The 23,272-nt window shown below is 36.9% G+C and overlaps 1 long non-coding RNA gene across 2 annotated transcripts in view; it reads right to left on the bottom strand.

Moving 5' to 3' along the window:
• Nucleotides 1-23,272, bottom strand: part of LOC104871952 — a 48,395-nt gene that overhangs the window by 23,087 nt on the left and 2,036 nt on the right. Inside the window, exons 2-3 of one of the 2 annotated variants that reach the window (XR_002025829.1) lie at nt 3,987-4,048; nt 2,574-2,969 (exon numbers count right to left, since the gene is read on the bottom strand). The exons of the other annotated variant lie outside the window; for it this stretch is intronic. This is a non-coding gene — a long non-coding RNA (uncharacterized LOC104871952). Of the gene's footprint in view, nt 1-2,573; nt 2,970-3,986; nt 4,049-23,272 lie in introns of those variants that run through there. 2 annotated transcript variants of the gene reach the window in all.

The following is a 23,272-nucleotide window of genomic DNA, read 5'->3' as shown; positions in this document are numbered from 1 at the left end:
TGTTTTATTTTTATTTTTATTTTTTTCCATGTGTACAGGGGTAACGCATTGTACTAAATATGTAAGGTCATATCTATGTGGGTTTGATTACAGAACTAATAAAGTATTCTCTAAATAATGAAAAAAAGAATAAGATAAGACTACAAGAGCAAGAAGCAATTTAAATATGTTAAGGGACCATTTTCATCACCAGAATTAATGATTATTTTAATGTTACATCATTGCCTTTTCTCTTTTAATTAACTTTTTAGTTTTATTGTAGGATTCCCTATTTTTAATGTCCATACAGAGATGTCTTTAACTGAAATACCAAATACTTTCTCTGGTGTGAAAAACTATAATAGTACACAAGATCCTAATGAGATAATTAATAATGTGAAATAGGAAGTAAAGGGCTAAAGGTGTAGGGAAAGTGGGAAGGGTGGGGGAAAGGTAATAAGGGAGAGGAAAAAAATATGAGAAACTGAAAAAATGGAAATAAAGCGTTTGTAAATGGAGAGGGGAGGAGGGGTGAAGGGAGGGCAGGGACAAGGGGAAAAAATGAGAATCAAGACCTATTATGTAAAGGTACAGGATCCCAATGATGAATGTAACTGTATTGTATACCTAGATTGTACCAATAAACTCAATAAAACAAACAAATTAATTATGGGTCATCTGGATAAAAAGAGATGATCTTTGTCACTGTAAACAATAGTATATCTGAGGTTTGGAATGCTATCTCCTAGAAATCAGAGTAAAGCAAACAAATCCTGACCATTGGCATTCTGATGGAATTAAGGGCAGGAGTTCAACTGTAAGGTGTCGCTGGCCTGACATTTCACATGATATTGTCTTTCTTCATTGTGTATCTCATCATACCATCTGGATGTTTTCTTTTGATCAAAAGTTACCTCTTTTAGTAAGATTAAAACCACCAGCAACCCACATAATTAAAGAAGAAAACAAAGTGAACATTCCCTTTTGGAAAATAGAAACTCCCTGCAGTTGCCAAAATGAATTTGAAATGCTTGAAGATTGAGGTTATACATCCAGTCAAATTGCAATTTCACATAAGCAATTATAAATCACTAGCTTTGTGCTAGAACATAAGCAGAACTAGAAAAGAGGTTATTCTCCGAAAGGGCCTCTGGGAAAGGAAAGTGGGAGTTTTCACAACCCATTCATAAAACCTAAGGACAAGTCCGTGAACTTTTCTACTGCCTTTGCTACAGAAAAAAGACAGCCCACTCTTTCTATTTGTTAAAATGCTTCCACTTTTGTGTCCTGTGAGAACAGAAAATGCTTGACCCTGAGGGGGTCCACACATCTTATTTTTCATAAGTTAAAAAAAAAAGACATTTTGTCATGAATGTGTCTTGCCATTCATTAGGGAATACCACTGTCATGTTGTGACCTGCGTCTCTAATAAGTTCTCAAGTTTTCATTGGATCAGAGAGATATGAAAGGACAGAGGATAAAACATGAGAACCCTACTATGTGTGAGGCTCTGTGCTAGGAAATGTAATATAAACTGTTACACTAAGAAAATTGCTTACTTACAACATCAGTTTCTGTCTTCAAGTTATGGAGATTGATGATAATCATTTAAAAGATTTTTTTTTTTCTTGTTTCAGTTGCTGTTTGGAAAACTCTGATTGGGAAAATACGTCTTTCTTTGACACTAATACCTCCTTTTAAAAAGGACCAAGAAGTCCTCCTCTGCTTGAGGTAAAGGACTATACCTGGCCATCCTGTAACCGCTGTAGTGCGGTCTGCAGCATTTTCGGTTACTCTTCCTTTGCAGCTCCCACTGCCCACTATAAACCAGTGCCTTCTTCAATATGAAGACGTGTGTGTGTTCATGACTGTGTGCAGGTGGTTTTGGAAGCAGCCCGGAAATCCCCCAGAGAAGCCATTTACATAAGTAAACACTAGAGCATCTCTACACCCAACAGCATGTGACCCCGGGGCAGCGAGGCACCTCCAAAGCAGTGCTTCTGCTCCTTCAAGCTGCACCACATCCTCCCCAGGACCTGGAGAGCCGCTTCAAGCACAGCTAGCTGCCTTCCCTTCACATTTCTCACTTTGGTGTCACTAAAAACTCGCTTTCTTTGAATTAAATTCATTTAATCTCTTTGTTGTTTTCTCTGTCTCCTGGCTATACTTTCTAGCTACACTTGCTTTAGCTGTTTTAAATTTTAGAATAAAAGATGTGGAGCTCTATCACCATTTTCTGAGGACCTACAAGCCAAGTGTCATTCCGTTTGCTCTATTTATATAATTTATATTTTCTTTATATGAGTAATTCATTTTCCTTATATAATCTCCATAGCAACCCCCTGAGGTACATGTATCCCCATTATCCAGAAGAGGAATCTGAGCCCTGGATCCTGTTAGAAATTATTAGGGCAGCAATAATGACTCAAACCCAAGCTTCACTTTCTGAAACCTACCACCCCTAACAGTTCAGCTGTATTGCCCACTGAGGACTGACCTTAAACAGCATGTAAATGTATCCTCATAAGTTATCTTCAAAGATACCTTTTATTTTAAAGAATAATTTTTGTAAGGCCAAATTCGAATGAGCCGGTTCTTAACATTATTTTGGCTACAGATGCAGCACAAAATTTGACAAATGAGGGCAGGGGCACAACAGGCACCCACCATGCCAACATTAATGGCGTCTTCCTGCTATATAAGCTCCGCAGTCACAGGCGGAGGCTGCCAGTTATCATTCTGCAGAGGTTCTTAGCAAGCCCTCTCATTTTTTGCTTTTACTTTTTACTGAAGTGAAATGTATTCTTTCCATTACTGCACACAGGCCACGATGCAAGGAACTGATTCACAATAGACACAATGCTGAATCCTCACACGTCCAACCGCGACGTTGATGTCGGTGTGGCCTTCTTACCCCATCAACCTCAAGGATGTGATGTTTTTCTCGCATCAGCAAATTCTTCCCATCGGCTGAAGTGGTCTTGTCTTGTCTATTACAGCACACATAAGAATAAGCCATAATTCACTTTGTGCTCTAGAAACGTTCAGAGAAAAAGGATTTGGCCACAAGGCAAAATAAATACTCAGGGGAGGCTGCAGTCTAGAACTGCATGTCAGTAAAGAGCTTCAAGTCTGGATTCTGCCACCTCTTTTCTGTGAGACTTTGAACAATTTACCTTATGCTCTCCACGTTTCTGATGGTGTGAAATGGGGCTAAGACTACACATCCTGCATGGTGTGAGTTAACAATATTAAATGAGATTAGATGAGAAATTCACAGAGCTGGGCGCTGAATAATGAGCGTTGTACTGTACATTATTCTTAATAATTTTCAATGTGCTGGTTATCTGGCATGACTATACAGAACAGATATTCAGGTCAATAGACATTTTTATATGTATTTATCATTGTTAAAAGCAATACATAGGATTAAACTATGGACTTTTTGCTTGTAACCCAAAGAAAAACCAATCTTTTGAGTTTCTGACTTCGAAGGAATGAGAATATTAAAAAAATACTTTAAAATTAAATCATATGACTTATACAATCTTTGGTCCTTTGGAAAGATGCTCTGTGTTTATGGGGACCTTCACAAATATTAATCATCATTATTATATAATAGATATGCACATACAGAGTGAGTTTGCCAGATGATAAACTATCAATTATTCTTTTACTATAATAAAATATTCTATTATGTTGTGCTTTTATTAAGAAGTCACCTGGAAGATTTATTTTTAAATGATACTGAGACCACAGTGGGTACTCAATGGCTGCTTATTTAATTAAAGGCCTAATTAAAAACCACAGATGCCAGACACTACCTGAGCACCTGTATGTACTCTCTTTATTTCTCACTTGTTGTGTATTCTTTCTTGTTTTACCCTCCCTAGCAGCATAAAAATTATATGCCTATTTTATGTTTGAAGCCACTGTGTATAAGAAAGTATAATTTCCAACATACATACACACCTAGTAAACTGAATAAAGTAACTAGTAATTAGTACCTCAAGATTCTAATCTTGGCCAAACTTCAAAACTCAGGTTGTTTTTCACCACGCTGTGTTGCCTGCCAAATTTGACAAAGAAAGATATGTAATTTTCACATCAGTCAGCAGCTCTGCCTACAAATGTCTTATTCTCCCCATGACCAATCTGATAACCTGCTGGGGGTGGCAATGGCAAAGTGTAAAGAATAGCTATACAGAAACATCTCTCTCTTACATAAAGAGGGAGATTTCAAATTAAGAAAACAGGAGATAAAAAAATTCAGTAGAACTCTTATCTGAGGTAACCATTCAGTTGGAAAATATGACACTTTTTCTGGCTTGTAATGTGGCTTCACATAAATGAGCTGCTGTCCCAAACTAATTAGAACACTGGTTGCAAACATAACTTGGCAATTTGATTACTTAGTAATTTGAATAAAGCATCGCAAAGGGTATAGGAAAACTATATGCATAAATCAAGAGTTTCTCCAACTTTAATGAATCATTTTTTAGAAGATAACCCACAGTTAAAAGTTACTTTAGATGCTAATTAAGGAAGCTATAATCATAAACAATTTTTCTGTTCCTGAAATAAAATTTAATCAATCTAGGATCATTTCCTTTTCATCTGTGCAAAGTAAACAGTAGTAACTTATGTGTGTAATTAATTATTCCAAGAAACTGAAAATGTAAAACAAAAAAGAAATCAAGGACTACAGCAGAAATTCAGCATCAACTGGCACACTAATATGAAGTAAAAACTCAGGCCCTCCTCTAGGTGCTGCTAGTAAAAAACAGGGACCAGAGGCCCTTGAAGAGTCATCCATACAGCTGAGATGGCCAATGGCAGGTGAAGATTTGTAAGTTCTGCTAAGTCTCACAGACTACAAATAATAAAGAAACTCAGAAGATTTAATTGATTTGATCACCTTAATAACTAGGCTTCTCAGAATGGTGCTAGATACTTTGGTTGCAGAAGTGGTCCGACTTCCTTTTTCTGTTAGAATCAAATTGCTATCAAGAGCCTAAAGTATAGAAACAAAAGGAAGTAAAACAGTTCTAAGATAAAATGAGGCAAGGTAAGGCTGTTAGAAAAGCCAGAAAAAAAAAGCACCTCTGTGTGTTTTATTTATGAGGCTAACAGAAGGGACTGACAGAAATGAATGAATTAGGAAATCTCAGTCTAAGATAAAAATAGCTCTACAATTGTCTTCTGTCTTGAGTATAGCTATATCATGCAACCTGACAATGAAGATCAGAAGCCAAATATTTTTCTTAATTTTATGATAATGCACAGACCTGCTCAATGCTATAAAAATTGACTAGTCACAGAAACCAAATCATAATGCTCTGCTTCTGCATATAATAACAGAGGCGATGAAATGTGTGACCTAGACAGATGTCCTTCTAATAAGTAGCACTAGAATTCAACAGTGCAGAAAGAGGTTAAGAAACCTCCTCTCATGAACGTGAAGGTCAATTTGTTTCTCCAACTTTTCACAACTCACATTTTTAAAAGTAATTTAATAAATCTAAACATTTACCTAACATGAAAAATATATGAGATAGAAATTTCTTAAGACACTTCAGAGAAAGTATCACAAGAAAAAGGTTAAAGACAAAAAAAAAATTGTGTGTGTGTGGTACCAGGGATTGAACTCAGGACCTTGCACTTGCCAGGCAGGCATGGTGCCACTAAGCTACATCCCCAGCCTAGAAAGACAAAATTTATAGTACAAACAAGCACAGATTAATCCTGTTACCTTGTGCATAATGAGTTAACAAGAAACTACACAGAGATCTTTTTTTAAAAAGTATCCATCCATAATTATTTTTATTTATCATTAATGAGCAGAGTAATTAGCACATTAATAACAGATATGTTTACTATTATATACCCATCAGTGCAGCTTTCAATACCACTTGAAACATGCACATCTTCCTAGAGACAATCAGTTTTCCAAAGCATATTTGATACACATTACTGCAAAGCCATTATAAATTACTGAGGAGGCATTTGTTTTAAAAAATAAACAATAAATCATATTGTCTATATAAATAAACTCTTGTTACTGAACAAAAGTTTAACAGTATTTATCTGGTAGTTCCTATCCTAACTGAAAAACATTGTGGATGTATTGATGTACTTTTCTTTTTATATTGGTGCAATATAGTTTTATAAAGTCATTGTCTATTGTAGCAGGTAGTTTGGTGAAAAGATTATACTCGATTTATGAAAGCCCAACAAACCTCTAAATATTTAAAATTAAACCAATTATCAATAAAAACACCCACTGACACACATAATTTTGTGAAACACCCCCCCTCACTTTTTTTGTGGTTTCTATATTTACTCAAGGCAGTAAAATAATTCTCTCAAATTAAGGCACTAAAAGGGTGATGCAACTCCCACCGAAAGTGCTCTAAGAATAATTTACATTTCAAACAGTGCATACATTTCTTATGTTGGTTGACTTAATGTCTTTATCACTTAAAACCACAAAGAAATACATTATACAATTACAGATACGATATACCCCACAAAATGCTTTTAAACTTGTTTCTTTTGTACAGTTAGTTCCTAACGTCTCTACTAGTAAAATAATTCAAAATGGCTTGGCAAAAATATATAAATTAAATGCAATTTTTCCTGTCTTCTCCCATTTCCAAATCTACAAATCTGCTGCGACATATACAATAATTTGTAAAGCATAATATATTTAATTTCTCCATCAAGTCTACCAAGGGCAATCAATACTAAGGCTTTTTAAATTCTACAGTGAAGAGCACTGAAGTTCAAGTGACTTCACTGCTTTCTTAAAATAGATTTGTATAACCTTGCAAGAGCACATAAAGGTCACTTGAAAATTTCAGTTGGACTCATTTTGAGATATTTTCTTTACTCCTTCCATGAGTTGATCTCGATAGTGACGGCCATTCCACTTGAAAGTGAAAGCTCCTTCCTCTCATTCATAGGAGGAAAACTAGATCTTTAGCTAAAAATCCCAAAACCAGACAAGCTTCCCTTGGACAGCTATTTCAGCAAACACTTCAATTCCTTTTAAATTATAAAAGCACTAAGAAAGTTTGGGAAATAAAGAAAAATCATCACCCACATCTCTGACTCTTTAATAATCATTTGTAATATGCCTAGTCTTATTTTTCTCACATATACAAAACCCTTTATTTTGGTAGTAATATATTATATGCTACTTGCTCTTTTTCACCTAAAATGTTTCTTGGAAATGATTTCATATTGTTATATAGAGGTATCACATTTTTAACAGCTACATGATATTTCAATGTATGAATATAGCATAATTTATTTATCCAGTCCCTACCGAACACCAAGCCTTTTTTTTTTTTGGTACCAGGGATCAAACTCGGGACCTCGCACTTGCTAGGCAGGCAGCAGAATTCCTGAGTTAAATCCCCAGCTAAGTCATTTATACTTTTTGCTTTTACAAATAATGCTACATCACTTCTCAACCTTTTGCCTAAAATCAAGTGTAATAATGCTGCAACAAGCATTACAGTATTTAAATCTTAATGCAGATACATGATATACAGATGTGATAAAATCATAGACATGATTCATCTATAGTTGGGATTTTGCATAGATAATGTCATAGCACCTATTCGATTTTGCAGCCTGGATATTTCACTTTGGATGCAAGCATTTCTCATGCTGCTTTACAGCCTCCAAAATTAAATTTTTAGTGTTTTATTAGTTTTTTAACCAAAGGATATATCAGCTTTTTCTCTGCCTGTAGAGCATAGCTGTCTCAAATTATCTTCTCCTACAGCAGAGATAGCGAACCTTTTAGAGGTTTCAATGATAATAAAGCAACTGGCTGTGGTGCATGTCTTACGTTTGCCGTCACTGTCCTATTGCATCCATCCCACACGTCAGTGTTGGTACAAGCATAGCAAAGGAATGCTTACCAAGCTGTTAGTATTAGTTATTTAATCTTTGCCTTTACACTATGACTGGTTCCATTAAAATATATGTGTATTTCTTAATAAAGCAAATAGCTCTAAAAAAAACAGTAAATGTAAAAATGACTGTCTTTTTTACCACACTGAGAAACGGAATTACATCAAAAAATTCATCAAAAGTATTCAAATATACTCAGCAAGAGCCAAACATCCATCCAGTTTCTAAATAACCAGTCCTTGTAAACTTTAAAATAGCAACAATTATTTTTTTTCTTTTCTCTCAAATGATATCAAATGGAAGAATAAATAAATCCATATTCTATTCCAGATAAAATTAACCTTTGGTTCACCTAAAGATCAAGCTTAGTCTAATTAGTGAAGAGGCCAGACCAGACAGTAATAACCAGCTCAAAGGAAAAAGAAACACACGATTAAGCAAGCAGATGGCTGCTTGAAATTTAATGAACAGACACTTTTGGATTTGATGGTTCAACTAGAAAAGGTCTTTTGCTTAAGCTCTTCCCTTGAGGACCCTGGATGGCTGGACTACAGTTCAGGTTAGAGCTTTTCTCCTTCCAAAAGTGATTTCCATAATTCATAAAAAGCCTCATGTTTACATCAAGCAAGCACAGCCCAGAGATCCATATTCCTTCAGATGGCATGCCAACTTACTCTACTTCTGGCCTCACCAAAGCAGAGTGGAAGAGGAAAAGCCCTTTTATCTTCCAAAGATCCCATTAAAAAAATAAAAAAGATTGGAAGCAACCATATCTTTGTGTCTTTTTTTAAATTATTTTGACATTTTTTTCTTTTTCTTTTTTTTTTTTTACTAATACATGTCTGTAGTACATAATGTTTACATTTTTGTGGGGAATTGGTACTTGTACATAATAAATCTTAATTCCCTTTCTTTCATCCCCCTTCCCTTCCCTCCCTCCCCACTCCATCTCTTGATTCCTTTCTTTCTTTCTTTTGCGGGGGGTACATGTTTGCAATATATAATGTTTACATTCCTTGTGTGGAACTGGTACATGTATATAACAAATCTTACTTCTTTTTCTCATCCTTTTTCCCTCCCCTCTTTGCTCCCTCTATCTCTTGATCTCTTTCCCCTTCTAAAAAGATCCCCTAAATACTTCCTACCATTTATCTATTATTTTGCTCTTTATTTATACTTTGGGCTTCATGTAAGAGGAAACCTGCAATATTTAAGCTTGCGTGTCTAATTTATTTCACTTAATATCATAGTCTCCAGGTCCATCCATTTTCCTGTAACCATATCTTTCCTAAATTATATTCTATAAACACCTTAAGTGACAGCAAAGATTTGTTGACTACCCTGTGAAGACAGAATCAGGTCTCAGGACAAGCCCCAGGGATGGAAAGAGCCCTCTAACAGAAAAAGAGACCAAAATTGTGACTCCATGTATTTTTCAATTTTGCTTAAAATGAACACATTTGCCATTCATGACCAGCTCTCAAACCCTAGAGAATTGTCCACCCAAATCAGAAAATGTTTGTTTATTAAAATGCAAATGGCTATGGTACCTGCCAGAAAAAGATCTCAAACATATCTCAAGCCACAGATGCATCTGATAAGATATAAGTATGCATCTTTTAAAGACTACTATTTCCATGCAAATATCTATAAAAATAAGATGAAGAAACGTCGAGAAAAGGGATTGTGGCTATGAGTCTAGCTATGAGTTCTTCAAGGAGTTGCAGTTCAAAACATATTTAAATAAATAAAAAATGGTGGTTTTTAACATCAATCTGAGGTTACTGTCATAATCTCTTGGGGTTTGTTTTTGTTTTATGTTTTTCTTCTCCAGCTTAAAAAAATTATATATGGTTCTCTGTATTAAGCCCCTTAAAATCTAGAATTTTCCAAAGCCTACTTTTCCCAGATTCAATATCCTTTTCATTAGCAAAAAATTCTAAATTGAAGATTTACAAATTAAAATGCAAATCTTGTTTTCCCCTCCAAATAACTTCATAAACATGTCAAACTGGAAAAGGAAGTTAAGAGTTAGAATTTGGGAAGCTATAAGAATTTTTCGTTTCTAAAGGATTGGATGTGACTGCCAACAATTCCGTGGTTTTAGCTGCTTTCAAAAGCAGGAATGTGATAATAGCTCCTGGGTGGAATAATTTTGGCTGGACTTGATTAAATCTAAACTTAAAACTTACAGAGAACAGCTTGGACTGCATTTTTTTTTTTTTTTAAGAAACAGCATTGCATTTCATCTCAGTGTGGCTGTGCCAGACTCAGGGCCTTTTGGGAGTCTGGCGCGACATTAGACACTCACAAAGCAAGCTGGAATACCCTGGGCAATAGGCACTGTACAACTCCAGTGACACTTATGAGTGTGTGTCTCACTGAGGCTCTGCACGTGTGACTCAGAAAAGGCATCCTAAATGGCCATAAGGCCCTTTCCTTTCACACAGCACTGTTTCATTAAGTTCTCAGAAAGTCCAAAGGAGAATGGGTGACGGGCAGTGGATTTACTTAGCCAGTGTCTTTGTTTATATTCTGTCGTATTTGGCTTTTGGTAAATAAATCCTTTTACACCCCCCTAGATATGCATGCAGATCTTGCATCCAATATCTTAAACTTGACATTCTACCACTTACTTCAAGGCATATGATTTAAACATCACTCGTGTTAATTCTAGAAAAAAATGTCAAATTCTTGAATGAAAAATCAACTATGCTGGAGAGCTCCTCGAGTCTCTGTTCTGGATACAAATACTATTGTATTTATACTGTTGAATCCAAATCATAATACAAGTACTATTAAATATTTAAAAAGCGTCCCATGGATTTCTGGTTCCAGAATAAGATGAAATAAATGCAAGCATTTTCTCCATTCCTCCTCTTAAGTACAGCTAACATCTCTGAATAGCATATGTAAAACATACACGAAAATACTCTCTGAAGGAATCAAAAAGGCAAGTATGGAATGTTTCCTCTCATGGAATCCAGGGGAGAGAAAAGACGACATGAAAGTAGACAGGCAGACTATCAGACAAGAGGAAGCGGCTGGGGGAGGAGAGTACCAGGGCAATGGATCCAAGTATGTTACATGCATATATGAAAATCCCACGATGGCATTCAATGTTTTGTATAATTAATATGCAAAATAAATATATATTGAAAAAATACACCATGAAGAAGATGAGAATAGCAGACTGGCTATGGATCTCAGGATCCAAGAAAAGTACCAGGATGAGTTCTTTGAGGGTTTGCTTATTAGCTTGTTTTTGGCTTCATATATACACCAGACTTAGAGCTGGGAACACCAACAGGAACAGCAATGAGCACAAACAAAAAAAATCTCTCGCAAGCCTCCTAGCTGAGCACAGGGAATGTACACCTATGAGTCCCTATAATTCCAGCTAAGTGGGAGGGCAGCAGGAGGATCAGAAGTCCAAGGCATCCCGGGCAACTCAGTGAGACCCTGTCTCAAAGTAAAAGATGGCTGGGCATGTAGCTCAGAGGGAAGGTCCTGGGTTCAATCCCCAGTACCAGAGACAGAGAGAGAGGAAGGGGGAGAAGGGGAAAGAAAGACAGAGGAAAAGAAAGAAAAGCTAGCTTCTGTAGCCAGATGACCTAAAAAGCTTTTTTACACTTTCACCCTCATCCAGCTGTTATAAGGCACCACCAATCCCTACCACGGCCACGTCAGAGAAGAAGCTCAAATTTTCATCCTGGCCTGGTAGTAACCAGATATGCATCTCCCCACTTAGGCGGTTTCAGAGAAAGCTGAGTGGAAAACCAGCATTGTCACCACCTTCCAGCAGTGATAAGATTCCACAATTCAATATCACGACACCCCATGGGGAGTAGTAACACATGCTCCTCTTCGTCCCAGCCAGCATGGTGTCAGCAAAGCCTAGCAAGAAGCCTGAACTCCCACCTCCACCCAGCAGCAACAAGGCACCTCCCAGATGCCAAATGGATGAATTAGTCAGTGTTTTGTTACTGAAACACAATATGAGCACTCACAACTTAAAGGAGGAAGAGATGTGGCTCAGAGGGACAGAAGATTCAGTCCACGGATGGCTGGCTGTAAGGTAGGGACGTTGGGGCGTGAAGGAGTAGAGCAGCTCAGTTAATGACGGCTGGAAATGCTCCAGTGGATGCCCAGTGACCCACCCAGATTCACCCAGAAGTATGCCGATCAAGTTGATAAGTGAGTTTAATGGTCATAGTGGGGGACCTGAACTCCAACCATGATCTGGCAGAAAAATCTCAACTGCAATGGAAAAAGGGAATCATAGACCCTAACTTTAGGATGACACCCATGTTGGGATTATCTGAAAAGGATTGGAAAACACTCGTCATAACAATGTTCCAGTGAACTATTAAGAGCACATTTGAAACAAACAGGAAAAATAATCAAGTTTTTTGTTTTGTTTTGTTTGGTACTGAGGATCAAACTCGGGACCTTGCGTTTGCGAGGCAGGCAGTGGAACCACTGAGCTAAATCCCCAGGGCCAAAAATAATCAAGTTTTGATGAAGAAAATAGAAGATACAAAGTAGAACAGAATGAAAAATTTTTGAACTGAAAACTACAATAACCACAATAACTGAAAACTCATTGGCTGGGTTCAATGGCAAAATGAAGAGGACAAGAAAAGAGCCAGTGAATTTACTGACAGAGCAACAGAAATGACCAATTTGAACAATCATGAAAAAAACTGAAAGAAGATGAACATAATTAATGAACCTGTGGGACTGTAACAAAACACCCAACATTTGTGCAATTGTAGCCTAAAAAGAAGAGAAGAAACAGTCAGGGTTGAAAAAAAAATATCTTTTAAAAATCATGCCTAAGGGCTGGGATTTAGCTCAGCGGTTCCGCTGCCTGCCTTGCAAGAGCAAGGACCCGAGCTCAATTCCCGGTACAAGAAAAAAAAAATCATGTCTAAAACTTTCCAAAGTTGGAAAAATATATAAACCTATAAATTCAAGAAGCTGAATGAACTGCAAACAGAATAAACCCAAATAAATCCACATAGGGTGGTCACCCTTCTGAAAACTAAAGACAAAGGAAAAAAAGCCCTGAAAGCCATGAGAGAGAACCATCTTACCTACCTGGGTTGGTAGATGGTGGTGGGAGTTTAAGAGGAGATTTATCAGTAGGTTTATCATCTGAAACCATGGAAGTCAAGAGGAAGCATCGCAACATTTCATAAATGCTTAAGAAAAACAACTCTCCAACAGGAGATCAAGATAGGTGGTCAAGATACGTGGTGAATGTTTACATTTTTTTAAAGATTACTACAGTACAAGACACATTGTCATTAATCCCTCTCAGAGTACTCCCCTCAGTTTAAGCATACTTATCCCGTCCTTCTTGCTATTTTGTGAAGCAGTTCTGGAGTCCTCTTTCACGAGTGACTTTAGTTACACTGATGCGGCCACCTTGATGTCCTGATAACACCTTGAATGATCATCTTGACTCTGGGGGAATCCAGAAGTCACATCGTGCCAGATCCGATGAGCGAGGTGGATGAGGACACACCATAATGTTTTATGCCTTTCTGTTGGATGGCACTCAGGAGTGACATTCACCAAATTTTTTTTAATCTCATCTCATAAAGACACTTACAAAAGAGAACTGCCAGAACTGCTTCAGAAAGTCATAAGAATAATGGGATAAGAGTGCTCACAGGAAGGGAGGGTATTTCAAGGGGGACTGATAACAATGTGTCTTATTATAATTTTTTTAAATTGACATTCACTGTATCTTTCCATCACACTTCATATATTTGGTGACAATATTCTTCAAGAATGAAAATCAGGACAGCATCAGGGGAAAGAAAAGTTAAAAGAATTTGTTACTAGGAGACTACTAACTAAAAAGAATGGCTAAGAGAAATTCTTCAAACCAAAAAATGATTTTTAAAAAAGAGTGTCTCGGAACATCAAGAAATAAGAAACAACAGGGCTTGGGATTTAGTTCAGTGGCACTGCACCTGCCTCGCAAGAGCAAAGACAAATCATACACAGAACCTCTGTAGCATTTTTTTGCCCCTTCCTCCAAATCTGTGGTTACCTAAAAAACAAAACAAAACAACAGAGGCAAAACCGAACAACAACAACAAAAAATCGCCTCACTTCAATTCCAGGCTCCACTACTTCCTGTGCGAATTTAGGTTCATTTGACCTTGGCTTTATCACCCACACAATTAAATATGTAACAAGAGTTGGTAAGAAATAACTGAAATAATATATAAGAAGAAATACATTCCGTGAGTACTAAGCAGTTGTTTTCTACATTGTAGAGCTGAGCGAGACCAAGCTTTCCTTTATCTATGACTATTTTACATGACCTACTTCAAACTCGTTAGACAGCTCATATCCAGAGCCTATTGGCTAATAAACATTGCAGGCGGCTTTCCAACACATCCAAGAAAGCACAGGCCTGCAGGATGAGCAGCAAACAGCAGAGGCAGAGTGGATCAAGGCAAGGCAGGGGCAGCTCTATCAGCTGACTCTGGCCGCATTTCACCTTAAGAATCAAATTATATTTCAAAAGTACAGGATGTTCACGACCCCATGTTATACACCAAACAAAAACAAATAAAAATCATATAGTATTTAATAAGTCAAAAGCCAATTAAGAAACTGCACAAGTATGATAGCCTTGCTTATAATATTTATATTCCTTGATTATCTTGAGCAATAAATAGAATATGAAGCTGACAAATAAATCAAATACGTATGAGAATTTAGGATATGAAAAAAGTGTCATCCTAAATTATGAGGGAGGGCCGGGGATTAAAATCAGTGGTGCCACACCTGCCTCGCAAGCACAAGTCCTGAGTTCGATTCCCAGGACTGGAAATAAAAAATAAAACAAAACAAATTATGGTGGAAAGATGGACTATTTAAATGGATTAAAGTTAGTGTTAGAACCACGCTGTGCATCAGGATAAATTCTAATGGATCAAATTTAGATGAGAAAATAAAGACTTTGTTTCCCTTTTTTCCTTTTTTCATTTTTCTTCTTTTCCCTTATTTCCTTTCTCCTCCCCTTCCCAAGAGACAATAAAATAATAAAATTACTAGGAAAAAACCCACAAAAATTTGCAGCCCTGAAACAAGGAAAACGAGTCTGTACTACAAATTGAAGCAACCACAGAAGAAATAATTGACAAAATCTACTACATAAAAATCAAAACATTCTACATGGCAAAAGCAAAAGAAAAATCAAAGCCAAAAGCCGAAGTATGAATGAGGAAGAACAATATAAAACAATTTTAAAAATCAACAATCCTACTTAAATTTTGTATGGTTATTCCTTACAGTAATTTTTATAATAGCAAAAGACTGGAAACAAGCTAAATGTCCAAACTAATTTAACCAGGAAGGGGCTGGTTAAATTAATAAGTTGTATGTTATAGAATGTCATGCAAATGTAAAAAATGAGAAAGTAATTTAAGTAAATAATAAAGAAAGATCTCTAGATATGTTATTAATTTTTTTTAAAGCAAAGTAAGCCAGGTGTGGTGGTACACCTTCAAAAAAATAAATTAAAAAAAGATGTTCTGCCTTTTGTGTAAAATTAATAAAATAAGAAAACATTTTATTTCCTTATATATGCATAAAGAAACCCAGAATGATATACAGCAAAGTACTTATACTGGTTCCCCAGAAGTTAGGCAGGAGAGTGTGAACTGAGTGAGTGAGGAATTTTTTTTTTTTTTTTGCTTTATATGCTTCTCTATTTTTTAACCATTCAAAGATTGATCCAAAAACTGAATTAAAAATAACTTAAACAGGATAGGAACAGGTTATTTTACTCGTTATAACTTCCATTCAAAGATATATCAAGTCAGGTACCTGCACACCTTGAGTTCCAGCTGTTTGGGAGGCTGAGGCAGGATGATCCCTTGAGTCCGAGAACAACATAGTGAGACCAATGGGGGGGGAATTAAGTAAATTTTTTTCTAAGACTGCAATATTCTGAAAAATTCCTTCTAAGCAGAGACAAGAGGTCTTAAGATGACACAAAAGCCTCTATGTCAAAATGACTAGATTGCTTCCTATTCAGCAATCTAAGAAATTAAAATTTTCCCTAAAATATGAATAATGATAAAATAGTTTTGTAAATTTTAAAGATACTAACAACTGAGCGTGTGAAATTCTGAATGTATTATAATGGGCTACTGAAGGGAGCGTCTGTGTGAAATTCTGAAATCTAGCTGTGCCACACTCTATTTAATGGATATAAAACATAAGGAAAAAGCCGGGTGTGGTTGCGCATGCTTGTAATCCCAGCAACTGGGGAGGCTGAGGCAGGAGGATCGCTGTGAGTTCAAGACCAGCCTGGGCTACATAGTGAGTTCCAGGTCAGTCTCAACTACATAGTGAGATCCTGTCTCAAAAAAAACAAACAAATAAAACATAAGGAAAAGACAACAATGAAAGTAATCAATTAGCAGGGAAAGGAATTAGCTTTAAGTAGATAGCTGACTGGTAGAAAAATACTAAAGATCTAGTTTACTACAGAATAACCTCAAGTTTGACAGAAAGATGCCAGCAGATCACTGTGTGTGTGTGTGTGTGTGTGTGTGTGTGTGTGTTCATTTGTTTATTTCATTCATTCATTTATGGCAAGCTGGCAACTTGTCTTCTCATTCTAAATAAAATAAATATAAAGCAAAAGGAAATTATATTCTCAAAACTTATAGAGCTACAGAGATGAAAATCACATTTAAAAAAGCAATCCTTTATTGAACTTTGTACTAAATTATAAGGGACAGTATGATTATAATATTGGGAAGTGATCATGAAAAGCAACAGTGATCATTCCTGAGACACCAAATGTTAAACATAAACATTGTAAACATAGACATTTTCATAGCCAATAATCATTTCCATCTAAGCCTTACTTATTAAGTTATCTACATCTTAACCATGGAAACAGCACATATATTTTTTGAGGAAAAGAGAAATCCACAATGGAAAATATACATATTAGATAGAGATTTGATCATGTAAAACTGGAATTTAATTTTTTTGTTTGTTTGCTTTTTTGAGACAGGGCCTCACATGTACTTGAGACTGTCCTGAACTCACTATGTTGCCCAGGCTGGTCTCGAACTCACAGTGATCCTCCTGCCTCAGCCTTCCAAGTGCTTGGATTACAGGTGTGTGCCACCACACCCAGCTGTTGGAATTTAAATTTTTTGGAACATTTTAGCTTGCATTTATCAGATAAAAGGTAATGTACCCGTCAGTGGATATTTACATTAATGTGCTTTGTCTTTTCTGTAACTCAAATTAGGGTTTAGACCTCCTCCTCCATGCTCTCAAAGCACTCTATGTGTACAATACTTTTCTCTCATGTTCCAGGGTTCTCTGTCTCACTCTCTAAACAGATTTCCAGCCAGACGTGGTGATGCATTCAGGAGGCCAAGGCAGGTGGATCACCACAAGTTAGAAGCCAGCCTGGGCTACAAAACAAGAAGAAGAAACAAAAACCTAGATGGATTTCCAGGGGATAGGACCCTGTGTCTTTTATGTATTGTAATAGTAGCAAAACCTAGTAAAGTGTCTGAAACATCGGTGCTTAATAAACATTTTTAGTTAATTAAGAGTTACAGCACATATTTTTTTCTCTTTGAGTTTATTGGTACATTTTACGTGTACAGTACAGTTACATTCACCATTGGGATCTTGTACCTTTACATGACAGGGCTTGGTTCTCATTTTTCCCTTTACCCCTGCCCTCCCTTCACCCCCTCCTCCTTTCCCTATTTACAAAAACTTTATTTCCATTTTTTCATATTTTTTTCTTTTCCCTTATTTCCTTTCCCCACATATTTTATATATGAGTGACCTCTTAAATAGCCAACATTTTCATTTAGGTCAAAGTCATTTAGTTTTCCTATATACTGTCACTTTTAAAAAGCAAATTTAAAAGAATTAATTAAACATATGAAGAACTTAATCTCGAGAGATTAACTATAAAATTCTAGTAAACAATTTCTCCAAGGCTGTTTTCTTTCTCTGTTCATATAACTCCAAAGTAGTTATAATTCACTTTTTTACAGTGTCTTTCTATTCAAGTAACTAGAAAGTGTTCAAGGTTCTTTTGGCTCCTTATGATATTATATTATTTTTCTTTATAATTAAATCTATTGTGAACTCTTATTCAAAAAGTCTTAGATGTTAGTAGGAATGAAAAATTACACAGCAGACTCCAACGGGAATCCCCGAAGCTGCCCTGCCTCGGATGACCAGAAGGTGGCAGCATATTCCAGGGAACTGTCTCAACCCTGTGTCCTTTTCTTTCCTAGAGACTGAATTCTACAGAACTCCGAGGCTGTGGAATGCAGGGTAAACAAAAACCTATTTACTCTATTGGCTCCAGGCAAGTTGTGTTCTAAAGCTGTAGAGTTCATGGAATTATTTTAACCGTGTTCCATCTGGATTCGGTGTAACCACTGTTGCTAAGGTATAACTACTAGGTATAACTACAAAATAGCAAAGTTCCTCCCAGACAGAGGGGAGAAAGAAAAAAGGTTAGGGAGCCCTGAAAAAATTGAAAAATGCTCAAGTGATCCCGAAGACATTTCATTTGCATACTTAATAACCTTTCAATCTAACAAACATAATTAAAATGTGATATATATTTTACTGCCTTTAATACTAATGCGTTACTATACTGTTAACATAAATACAATTAATTGCAAGGACTTTTAAACCCAGTAATTTAGTCATTCTTTATATAAGTAAATTCTTCTGTAAAAGTGGAAGAATGTATCTCAGGACATAGGTAATTCTGTTTAGAATGACAGTGAACACTTTTGCAACTTTTCATACCTGTAGGATGTTACTGGTGTGTTGTAATCCTTTTGCAGATTAATAAAATTATGGTAAATTCTGGACAACTTAGATTTTTTAAAAAGATAAACAAGTACTTGTCTATTTGTTTTGATTGGTTTCAGCCATTAGAGGAACGTACTTGTTTTTGTGTTTTCCTGATTTTATTTTATTCTACTGGGTTATGCTTATCTACATAAACTGATAGTTAATAGTGGTCTTGATTTTAAAGCTTTAAGAGATCCTGACATGCTCTGTATTTAAAGGGTTTTTATTTGAGTTTCTATTCTTCCCTGCAGTTTCCTAGGAAACTAAGAGATGGGTTGCTATTTAAATACAAAAATAAACTGACAAGTGTAGTGAATTTAGTTTTGTCTTTAATAGACAAAAGCAAAAAAGGTTACTAAAGAAAGGCAACATTCAAAGTCAAGGTAAGGAAGCTAGATAGGGTAGGGTGAAAGTAATGAGAAGCAAAGTAAATTAATCAACCTAAAAATTGTCTCTAGTTTTTCTAGCTATTTGATTGCATTACGATGAGTAGTGTGTACATTAATCGTGTCATGATAATGTCATTATATGTGTAGTCGATATTATAAACAGGAAAGATGAATCCTGTGTTAACCATGTCATCCAGTTACAAATAACTTACATGAGGTTTTCAATTGTATAAGAAAGAAACCACATAGAAATGTGTCAAGTACAAGGAGGCTCAGCACTGGAAGATGGCAGTCACTTTTAGAACTCCAAGTCCGCCCTCTAGCTCCCTTAGCTGGTGAGTGCCAGACCAATTGTTAGCTCTTTCCGTGCCCCACCTGTGGGGAGCAGTCAAGAGATTTGCCGACATGATGACGGCAGTGATGATACTGGCTTTGTTTTCCAGGCAAGCAAGCAAAGGAAATCTACCAGATGAAGAACTACATGGAATAAAAGCTATCTTCTGAGGATAATTTTGAAAAGATGAGTACTTTTAACTTGACAAAGACATTAATATGCGCTCTCACTGCTTTGCTAGGTCCCAGGAGTATGAACATGAATAAATCAAGAGGAGCAAATAGTCTCAGAGCATTTCCCAGGGAGCTGAGGAAAGATCACAAGGACGGTAACACCACAACCTGGCCTTGAAGGAGGCGGAGAATTTCAGCCAAAAGCAAAAACGTTAATAATGGAAGAGTCAGAGCAGAGGCTAGAAAGGCAGATGAGAGAAATGGCTCTCCAGCTGCTGTGCTGTGTACACGGTGGAGTTAGCAGCTAGAGGCTAGAAGGAAAAGGGTGGTAGGGTAAAAGTGCACACAGCGTTCTGTGAATGCTGCAAGGCGGCAAAGGTTTGTAGAATGATTATAGTCAGACCCGTTTTAGGGTTCTGGCAGTAATTTGAAAGTTGCATTGGAACAAGAGGACAGATAAGAGGCAAGGAGACCAATTTAAAAGTGATGACATGAAAGATAATAAAAGCCTGTACTGAAAGAGCAAGAGGGAACAGAAGACACATTGAGCTAGTTTAAATGGGTGCTTCGTAGGGCCTAGAGTTAAGCAATGCCCAATTTTTCCTGCTTCCTTACACTGGCCCTAAATTTTCTACTTAGTCATGACAAGCGCCGGAAAAAGGTTAGTTAAGAAAGTAAGTCATTCTGTTACAATAACTATGCGATACTAACAATTCATGGTTGATGGAGCCTAGCGGGGGTTTGGCTGTGCGAATGCTGGCGTGCTGGTAGAACATCCAGCAGAGGTGGTCACACAGGCTGGACGTGAAGCTTGGGGTTTGACAGACCGGTCAGGGACGGAAATATGGATGGGGGTCATTTATATAGGAGTAAAAGAATGAAGTTACTCCTCTAAGGCAGGAATAAACACAGAGAAGATGAACTGAGCAGAAGCCTAGTAAGTGAAACAGGCAAGAAAGTGGAGTTAGCTGTAAGATGAAGGTGTGGATGCAGTGACAGAGAAAAGGAATCCCTTAGAAACTATAAAACACTGTCGACATCGAAAAATGCCAAAGTTCAGAAAGGCAAAAGTTGAAATGTCATGTTGAAAGATGCCGCTTCAGGGGAATGATAAGAGGGATCTAGATTGTGTCTTGGTGAACAGTAAATAGAGGACAAGTGTTCTGCTTCTTCCGGTTCTATAATTTCCAAACAGCAAGCCCTAGTGTAAAAATAAATAACGGTGTGAAAAGCACTCGATATATGCACTTTCAAAAGACTTGGGAATGTGCAGAAATTTACAGTGTGCAAAAATGCGGTAATTTTAGCTCTTGACAAGATAAGCAACATCTATCTAAAAAATATCATTTTCAAAAAGCTGATTTCCCCAACAGCAATGCCAAAAATATATTTAGTTTTTAATGTTTGTTTTTATACTGAATTTAAAGCACAAGCACAAACAGCTGCAAGAAGAGTAAAACCACCACATCCTGTGTAAAATAAATTTAGAATTTGCAAATCAAAGCAGAAAAATGAAGATAGGAGAGTTAAACAAAATAGTATTTTTATCTTTAATATGTATTCTTGGACTCTTAAGTTATATTTCCTTGGTTTTGTTTTGGTTTGGTTTTTCTGGTATTGGGGATCAAACTCAGGACCCTGAACTTGTGAGATAGGCAGAGGCACCACTGAGCTAAGTCCCCTGGCCCAGAACTATTAAGTTAAATAGCACTCTTACATTAATCTTAAAACTAGTGTTTTTAAATTTATTTACTAAAAATATAAAAATCAAGCAAATAGAGTTACAGTTTGAACTTAGAAGCCCACAATGACACATTTATGTTAAGTTGTGCTCCAGTTCAAACCAGGATCAAATACTTTTGGTATAACCTGTCGAGAGAGCAACAAAAGCAGTTCCAAGGGTAACTATGTCTCTTATAAGAAGCCATCAACAAAATGAAAATATTCCTGTGTTTGATCATACCGTCCCAGAGGAAGGAAAAACTACAATTCTGCACTTTGCTGCTATCATTTATAATCTCCCTTTCCAAGGGCAGTTTGGACAGAATTTGTCCAAACAACATCTTAGGTTTGGCAACCTGCCAGTAAGACAATAACTGCAGAAACTCGAGGAAACAAAATCGCCTTTTCTGTGGTCAAGCGGCTCAGCTCCCCACCGGAAAGGAAAACCCATGAACATCTTCTCTGCCACCAAGCCCCTCACCTTTCCCTTACGTGAATCCTCTCACGTAAATGCACACCAGGCTCTGGACAGCTAGAGTTCCCTCTCCTACATGAGCTCACAGGTTATGACATAGGTTCTGTTTTTTCTTTAGTAAACTCATAATACTTCATGACAAGAAAAATAAAAGCTTTTATTGTTTAACTGGTTAATTCAAGGCACTTAGCAAGGCCTAGGCTGGCAGTTAGAGAGGGACTCCCAGTAGATTATAAGGTCTGCAAGGACAAAAAGGAGAGCAATTTGGTCAGTTTTAGTTCTCTAGCAGCTGGAATAGTCCCTGGTACATGTAGGTATCTGAACATAATCATGTAAGGAGTGAATCCAAATCCATATCTGTCTGAGCCTGTGACCTACACTCTAGCTGCCACATCACAGTTTCCAAACTAATTGATAAGAATTATCTGGGTATCTCAAAAACATAAATTCACAGAACCTTCCCTAGCTATTCTCATTGAAGGCCTGGGCATATTTATTTTTAACAAAGACACTAAATGATTCTGACCACTGGACAAATTCGGACCTGTAGAAGTGTTCCTTCTTCCAGCAGCCAAATTCTCCTCACCATTTCAATCCCTCCTTCTCAAGACAGCAACATGAGTCACTGAGCACAGTTCTAATACACTGATGCTTAATGCAACCTTGTGTGTTAGGTCCTATAACTATCCCCATTGATCAGGAAAGGAAACCAAGGCACAGAGAGTGCGAGAAACTTGCATAAGATCACAGAGCCAATCAGTAAGAGAGTAGGTATTTGAGTCAGTCTTACTACAGAAGCTGAACTTCTAATTTTTTTCCCCGGTACTGAAGATTGAGCCCAGAGATTTCTCACTGAGCTACATCTCCAACCCTTCTTTTTTTGTTTTGAGGCAAAGTCTCACTGAGTCACTAAGTTGCTTAGGCTGGGCAGGAACTTGTGATCCTCCTTTCTTGGCCTCTCAGAGTGTTGAACTACAGACACTGCCACCACACTCAGCTCAGAAACTGAACTCCTACCATCACCCTATTTTGTCCACATCCACTTATTCCTTCCTCCCCAAAGTGGATCCCAAATGTCCCCTGTGGATACTCATTTCCACTTCTGGTGATGAAAGCTAATTGGTAGTACCAACATATATATCACAGATTTCAAAGTAGTAGACTATATAAAAGGAAGTCTCATGAAAAGGCATTCAACTGGATTTTTTAAAAATATAACCAAAAGCACTCGGGAGGCTGAGGCAGGAGGATCACTGTGCGTTTGAGACCAGCCTGAGCTACATAGTGAGTTCTAGGTCAGTTTCAACTACATAGTGAGACCCTGTCTCAAAAAACAACAAGAACAACAACAACAACAAAATATATATCTATGTATATATAT

The sequence above is a fragment of the Fukomys damarensis genome, unplaced genomic scaffold (assembly GCF_012274545.1).
Source record: "Fukomys damarensis isolate Sample0158 unplaced genomic scaffold, DMR_v1.0_HiC HiC_scaffold_30, whole genome shotgun sequence".
Lineage (NCBI taxonomy): Eukaryota > Metazoa > Chordata > Mammalia > Rodentia > Bathyergidae > Fukomys > Fukomys damarensis.
The sequence above is the reverse complement of the archived record's forward strand: the minus strand, read 5'-3'. Positions and strand labels throughout refer to the sequence as shown.